General features: G+C 35.6%; 1 pseudogene; it reads right to left on the bottom strand.

Annotated features, from left to right (window-relative positions):
* Positions 1-455: 455 nt before the first annotated feature.
* Positions 456-554, bottom strand: LOC132272061 (small nucleolar RNA R71; annotated as a pseudogene).
* Between the last annotated feature and the right edge of the window lie 8,242 nt (positions 555-8,796).

The following is an 8,796-nucleotide window of genomic DNA, read 5'->3' as shown; positions in this document are numbered from 1 at the left end:
GGGAATGCCTAGGCCATTGTTTGTTCCACAACCTCCCATAGTTCAAGGCAATCAAGGTGCCCATGTTGCACCTCCAATTGTTAACCCTCCCATTGCTTTAAGAGATCACTATGTGCCTAATTAATATAATGCACCCACATGCATTCAATTGCCACCATTTAGAGCACACCATTATGAAATCAAACCATAAACCATTCAAATGCTTCTAACTATCATGGACTTCCAAGTGAAGAACCTTACAAGTATTTACATGAGTTTCTTGAAGTATGTTCTACCGTGAGATACACGGACATGCCGGAAAAGGTCTTAAGGCTTAAACTTTTTCCATTCATCCTTAAAGATAGGGCAAACTATTGGTTTAACAATCTTAGGCCTTTTTCAATAACTTCTTGGGCAGAATTGTAGCAAGAGTTCTTGAAGAAGTACTATCCGGTTTCTAAGACCAATGCTATGAGAACCTCAATTCGAGAGTTTTCACACGGGGGTGGGGAAACGTTCCATGAGGCATGGGAAAGATTTAATGAATTGATTAGGAAGTGTCCACATCATGACATGCCCAAATGACAATTAGTTCAATATTTCTTTGAGAGTTTATCCGATAATTACAAGGATATGGTTGATGCTTCCATGGGTGGCTCTTACATTGATAGGTATGAGGATGATGTGTGGTGTCTTTATGAGAGCATGAGTAAAAATTCTTTGCATTGAACTTTATCTTCTAAGAATTATAGGAATTCAAGTGGAAGGAAGAGTGTTGGCTTATATCAAGTTGACCATTCCAATGAAATAGCCACCGAGATGAAATCCTTATCTCAAAGGTTTGATCAATTTTTGATCAACCAAAACTCGGCAAATCAAGTATCTTCCTTCCCTAACAATTCCTATCATGCATCCAATGAATCATATATAACTTGTTCAAGTGTTTTACATTCTAGTTACAATTATCCCTATGGACATGTGCAAAGTGAGCATCATGAATAAGTCAATGCAACTTTTGTTAATCAAGGGAACAATCATTATGGCAATTACTATAATTCTAATTGGAGAAATCACCCGAATTTCTCTTGGAGAAACCAAGAGGAAGGCTCAAACCCTTCCCAAGGTAGTTTACAAGGAAAGTATATTCCACCTCCAATGCAAGGCCAAGGATAATAAGGATATAGACCATATCAATCACAAAGAAATCAATTTTCTAATTCTCATTTTCCTAATCAACCATCATATTCTCAAGGAAATTCTAGGAGTCTCGCTTTTGAAGAGAAAGTTTTGACCACTCTAGGCACTCTGGAAGCAAACACTCAATTGCTTCATTCTCATTCTCAATCCATTGCTAAGCTAGAAACCCAAGTAAGGCAAATAGCTAGTACTTTAAATGCCAGAGAGAAAGAGAAAATGTCTTTGAATGCCCCACCAAAGTAACAATGTGTTATGGAGACTCATTCCTCATTGGAAAGTCCTATAATAGAGCATGTCAATGCGGTGACAACCTTGAGAAGTGGGAGAATCATTGACAACCAAGTAGGTGTGTCCAATGAAGAGAGTGAACCGGTGCAACCCAAAGTTGACACCCGTCCCGTTTCACATCTTATTCCTCCTTCATTGCATATGCATGATCTTTCAAATGAGAATGTGTTGAAAAATGATCTTGAAAAGAAAAATTTGCAAAATGATTTCAAAACTTCTTGTGTTGAAGAGACTTCAAGGGAAAATTCTGAAATTTTTTTTGAGCCAAGAGCTCCATTTCCGGATACCTTGAAAGGATCCATTTCCATTGACAAGCAAAAGGCCAAAACAAATGAAATTATGGATGTGTTTAGGCAAGTGAAGGTTAACCTTCCGCTTTTGGATGCAATCAAGCAAATTCTGGCTTATGCCAAGTTTTAAAAAGATCTTTGCACCCAGAAGAGGAAGAACAAAAGCCAAGCACCTAGGAAAGTGGTATTGACCGAGCAAGTGAGCCCAATTTTGCAGCATAACACTCTTCCAAAGTTCAAAGACCCCGGTTCACCTACTACATCTTGTGTCATTGGTGACCATGTCATTAATCGGGCTCTCTTAGACTTAGGAGCAAGTGTTAATCTTCTTCCATACTCGGTGTATGTCAAATTAAGCTTAGGAGACTTGAAACTGACGTTGGTGGTTTTGCAACTTGCCGAACGATCCATCAAAAAGCCTAGGGGTATCATTGAGGACGTATTGATTAAGATTGATAAATTCTTCTTCCCCGTTGATTTCGTTATCATTGACACGGAACCGGTCCCGAATCCTAAGAGCCAAATTCCAGTTATCCTTGGACGTCCTGTCTTGGCAACTGCGAATGCCAACATTAATTGTAGGATGGGGATAATGAAGATCTCATTTGGCCACATGAAGGTGAAGTTGAATATCTTCAATCCGACCCCCAATTCATTTAACAAGCATGAAGAAGTGAATGTTGTATAGAAATATCATGACCATGAATGTAAAGGAATAGAGTCTTTGTGTGAAACCAAAATTTCAAAAAGTATATCTTCAACCCTGAATTCCAAGAAAGTTATTTCAAAATCTTGCTTTGAAAGGGCATAGAAGCCCAAAGATCACATTGAAAAAGGACTAACAAGTTCTTTTGAGCCTAATCCAACAAGTTCTCTAGGGAACCATTTGTTAGGTGGAGTTCAAAGTACTTATCACCCCATTAAGGAGGGGATGCACTATAAGATGTTTGATCCGGGCTAAAAGAGCTCAACGTCTTGCTAGAGACGTTATAGACTAGTACATTTCGTAGGGTGTCACAATCATATTCCTCCCTCATTTCTATTTTAAATTTCATTTCTTGCGAAGTCTAGATATTTGCTTTACGTTCATATACATTGCTAGGAAATGTGATTAGGATTGCATACACTTTCATGTTGGAAATGGACATTTTGTTCCTGTTCGATCGATCTCAAAAGAGGTTTGATCGATCGAACTCCATACCTGCATCCAACCTGCATCCAATCACCTCTCTGTCCAATCGTTCGAAGAAAACCTGCATATTTCAGCTCTCTATCTGATCGATCGTAAATTATTCGATCGATCCAGATTCATCTTGGATCGATCTGCAGTCTCAATGTGACAACCCTGGATTTTTTAACCTAGTGTGTCCTGTAATGACCCGAACTGGATCCAGAATGCAGAAGCAAAAAATGAAACAACCATCTCTAGAGATACAACACGTCTCTAAGACACCAATGTGACCCTCAACGAGGTCACGGAACCCAAAAGAAACAAATGCGGAAGCGGCGTTTAAAAAACGGACAAGAATGAACCTAGGGGAAAAATGGTCATTTTTAACATAAAAGTGGGTACTACTAAGTGCACCATTGGAAAGACAACGAAAAATTAATCAAGTTAAAAAAAAATTTCACTTGATTTGGAGTCCGGACGAAGGAGATATGGCTAAAGGAAGAAGAAGGGGCAAAAAGGTCAAAAGGAACCAACTCTAGAACATCTAACCGATTACTACACATTCCTAACCGGTTAGAAGGCCAAAAATCACGTCCACTACACTACCCAAGCACATCTAACCGTTTAGATGATCCCATCTAACCGGTTAGATGAGCAAAAACCAGAATGCTCAACCCAAAAACCTGGCAGCAGGGGTTTTTCGTCAAAAAATGGATTTTTGAGAGCCAAGATGACATTTTTTGGAAAAATACAAAGAAAAAACCCCCCTTAAAATTGAGTTTTCTACGTGAATTTTATGAGAATTAAAAAAAAACTCAATGTAAAATGCCCAAAATGCCCCTCCATAAAATCAGGTCATGAAGGTCCAAAAAGGTGCTAAATGCAAAACTAAAAGCTGAACTTCGTGAACGATTTCCAGTACCAAGACGATATGTTCTGGAAAAACACGAAGAAGAACCCCCCCCCCCCCCTAAAATCATGTTTTCTATTCGACCATGTTGAAAGAAGAAAATAAGATCACAGTAAAAAGTCAAGAATGCCCTTAGATCAAATTATGCAATAAAAACGCAAAATGAGTCCATATGAGGCTCAAATTACCAAGGATGGGATTTTTCTTGAAAAAGATCATGCACGCAAACGTAACTTACCTATTTGGATACGCTACAATGGTCCATAGTTTAAAAATACAACCGATGCAAAATCCAACCCCCCAACGGCCAAAATGACAAAAATGGAACTTAGAATAAAAACTCGGAATTCAAAACTATGAAATGGTTTCAAAATACCATTTGGCCCTTAGCCACACTTCATACATGATTAAGGAGACCCTATGGAAGAATCAAAATAGAATTCCCACACCCAATGCAAATATGGTGAAGCAATAACTTAATATTTTTCAACATTTTCATAGTATTCCATGAAGTCAACAATTACATATGATACAAATTACATGTCATTGGCCTCCGGTCTCATCTCATACATGTCAAATACATTGTAAAGAGTGTACTCATGTACACATTACATATATGGAATCAAATACATTTCAAGCCAACCTTTACAAGAACTAAAAACCTTCAAGTCTACAATCATCCAAGCAATGATGAACATCACGAACCAAGTCTTCGTACCTGAAACAGCCCCCCAATAACTTCGGAGTGAGTAAACAAGTTTACTCGTAGAGAATGAGCATGCATCGACTCGATTTCTTTAGAGATTTTTAGACTAACATGAAACAGTTCAAAAGAGTCATGCCACCTAACATCTATGTCAAAGGTTAGACTCAGTGAGCATCCTAAGCTACCTTAGAACAATTCTAGCATACATCACATCCTTCATGCAATTCCAAATGACATAAGAGCATGTTATACAAGCAACACGATAAAGGTTCCCAAAGTTATCAACTTGAAATCTAAGGTACGAGAATAACTAAATATAGCCATTTAGCATAATTAGAACTTCTAATACAATGCATCAAGACATAGATTCTCAAAGTTATCAACTTGAAATCTAAAAGTGTGAAATCAACTAAATATAACAATTTAACATAAATGTACTTAACAACATCAAAATTTACCATGATTCATTTAAATCATAAAGCTCGGATGTACTTAACGACATCAAAATTTACCATGATTCATTGAAGTCATAAAGCTCGAATGTACTTAACAACATCAAAATCGCTAATAACCAAAACCACGAGTCACAATTAACATGATTATCAACTTAGAATTGAATGCGAAATCAAATAGTGGAAGACTTGGACATCTAAGCTCGGAATTCTGCTGAGACCTCAACGGTTATTCCGAGTATTAACCCACAGGGAAGACCACCCTAAGTGCGCACTATCTCAATTGGGGAGAACTCATACCTCCCGTACTAGAGCCAAACTCTAGCCATGTCATTTATAACAACAATGTCCCAAGACTCCAAAAATAATCCAAATGAGTTCACAACTTATACATAAATTATATAATGCATGAAAACACCTTCCATGCGCAAGTAGGTTGAAACCACACAATCCATGCCTTAGAGTTTCAATTCTAAAATGACATGCATAATGTCAATCACGAAATGTGCAATTCATTACACAAGGCAATAATATATTCCATAAAGAAAACAAGTCCTCATGAATATAAATATAACAACAATGTTATCAAATGCTCAACACAAAACCAAGTGAATACACAACAAATCCAAGTCCATGATTTGAATATAGAAACAACTTTTAAAACACAAATAAATCTATGGAGCCACTAGATAGAATTTGATTAAACAAAATAATTAAATTCTCTAAATGTCAAATCAAATTCAAATAACCTCTAATTAATATATGTTAAACAACATAGCATGTTTAATATTACATATATCAAATCAAAAGTGTAAAATGAGTAAGGTGTCATCAAATAGAATTTAATTAATTTTAATTAATTAAATCTCTAGATTTCAAAAGTTGTTCAAATGATCTCAAGCTAATATATATCAAGCACTAAGTCATCGTCATACCATATATCAAGTCAAAAATAGAGTATAAGCAAAACTCAATTTACTAGAATTTAAATCAAATTAAATTCATTTAATCTCTAGATTTGAAAACTCATTTAAATCATTCCAATTAATATATAACAAAGATCATGTCATGGTCATGCCATATACCAAGTCTAAAATGAGTTACATATAAGGTATGATAAATCATTAATTTCTCAAATCAACAAAAGACATGCATCCAACTTATATATCACTACAAAAGCAAGAAATACCCTTAGGTAATAAATTATAACACCCCCTACCTCACAAGAGGATTGTTCCTCTTGAATCCAAGGCAAATCAACACAAAATGGCAAACCCTTCAAGGGTTATGAAGAGGAGGATGAGGGGAACAAAAAGTATTCCCAAGGTTAAGCTTGGAAATCAAGGGAAGGCTCTCAAAAATCAAAGTCAAAGCTTAAGGCTTTAAGTTTCATCCATGGAGGCTAGGGTTTTTGGTGAGGAAGATAATGAAAACAACGAATGAAGTATGAGTGGAGGAAATAGAAATCCTCCACTCACTATGTGATCTTACACCATGGTCAACACACACATCTATGGTCAATTGCACAAAAACCCTCCTTTAAAACCATAATCCCAAAGTAGCCCAAAAAATAATTTGCAAGACTTAATTGTGAACCTACACTTGTCACAAATCAATGGCTCATTCTTAGACTTAATCTCAAGCCTACACTTGTCAACCATCTAAGCCAACAAGTGCACCAATCCTAGGCCAACAAGTAGGTGAATCTTCACCCTCCAAATGTCACAAGATGATGCATCCAAGTCACTCCACCCCAAAGTCAACAAGTGGCACCATGAGAATGTGACACTTGTCACATCTTTCAAAAATTATAAAAAGGTCCTTTTCCAAAATATCTTTCAAATTAAATTACAAAATGGTCCCCAAGATGAAAAATAATTACTTTATTTAATTACACTAAAACCCCACAAGTTAAGAATAATTACAGTAAAGTATGTATATATACCCTTTACAAGAAAAGTAAACACTTAGCATGTTTTTCTAAGAAAGTAAAAATACACATTGCATAGAATTCATATATCGTGAATGCATGCAAAACTGGAATCAAATCTGAACACAAAAAGTGAGGTTGTGCAAGGAAAAAGGATAAACGAGAAAAAGATGAAAAGTGAATAATGTCCAGAAAAATAAAAAAATGTGGAAATGACACAATCCTTAAAGGAAGTTGTCAATCCAAGGAAAGAAGTCTCGAAAATCATTCAAGAGCACTCGTGACGACATCAAGCGACGAGAAACCGAACACAGAAAAGAAAAGACAACGGAAAAAATATATATATATCCGAAAAAATTTGAGAAAAGGGAAAGGAAGAAAAAGACCGTGTCATTACACTCAACACTTAGAAAAATTTTGAACCTGCATCCAAAGACCTCTCTGTCCCATCGTTCGAACATGTCTGCAGATTTTTGCATGTTCGATCGATCTGACTCTTTCTGAGATCGATATTGTTTGTTCTTTGATTTACTGTTTTGACTTTAAGTTTGACTTTTGTTTTGAATTTTAAATTTAAAAACTCCAAAAATATTTTATTCTGAATTAAAAAAAAAAAAGAAAAAGAAAAAAAGGGATTTTCAAACTTTTCAAAAATACTTTTATTTCTTGTATTTTTTTTTTATTTTTGTCTATTATTTTTCAAAAATCCCAAAAGTATTTTCTTTTCTTTTATTTTATTTTATATTTCAAAAATTCCAAAAAAATAATTCTTTTGTTTTCTTTTATTTTACTTAGTTTATTTTTATTTTATTTAGTTTTATTTTTCAAAAATCCAAAATATATATATATTTTTCATTTTTAATTTTTGATTTTTAATTTTCAAAAATTCAAAAGCTTCAAAAATAATTTTGTCTTTTAGTAAGGAGAGATCGATACTAGTTTGATCGATCTAAGATTTCAGTTCAATCGATCGAACTGAAGAGTGAATGTTTTTAAAAATAGAGCCCAAGGGTTATTTCATATCGATCCAAAAAACCCTAGCTTCCCCTCACCGTTGCAACCCCATTATTCCCATCTTCCGGTGAGTGCTCCGGCGATTCCATCGTGCCCGAATCTCTCTCCCTCATCTCGTATCTCAGATTTCATCTCTCTCTCCTTCGATCCACTTCTCTCTTGGTTTTAGGTAAGATTCGAGTTCTTCTCTTTTGATTTCAAGCTTCATGTTGATGAATCCATGCTTTTGTGTTAGATCTATGATGTTATGATGATGAATCTTGTCATTTTTTAAGCTTTGACTCACTATATATATGTATATATATCGATTTTATATTTTTAATTTTGGAGGTCACGGGCCTAATCAAGTGACCAAAATTGTTCATTTGTTGTGTAGAGGGGGCCACGAGCTTGCTTGTGAGACCCCCGTGCCATCCACGTCACAGATCTGTGACTTTTCGAATTTCACCTCATAGTTCGATCGATCGAACTTTTTCTTAGATCGATCTGTAATAGATCGATCTCACTTATTCAAGATCGATCGAACTTACATCGATCTCACATTTTTGTGATCGATCGAACTTCACAAAATTGCATTACACACTTCACACACCATCTCTTGTGTTTCATGCTTTCTCATACATGCCCAATGCCTTTGTTTTCCATATTGGATGCATTTCGTACTTATACTGTCTAGCATGCTTCACATCATGTCACTTATTCCTTGTCACTTGCATAGATTCATGTTCCTATTCTATTTTGTCTATCTTATTTGACATATATGATTCTATAAACTGTGCTTTAATTCTTTATACTGGCACTGACTTCCTTTTTGAGTTTCCTTTTATTTTGCAGGCCATGGCTAGGGTCAAGACTGTTG

This window comes from Cornus florida, unplaced genomic scaffold, assembly GCF_030987335.1.
Source record: "Cornus florida cultivar Cherokee Brave unplaced genomic scaffold, ASM3098733v1 CherokeeBrave_3.0.0_Hap2_Chr08, whole genome shotgun sequence".
In the NCBI taxonomy this organism is placed as follows: domain Eukaryota; kingdom Viridiplantae; phylum Streptophyta; class Magnoliopsida; order Cornales; family Cornaceae; genus Cornus; species Cornus florida.
This window is presented reverse-complemented; position numbering and strand designations above follow the sequence as displayed.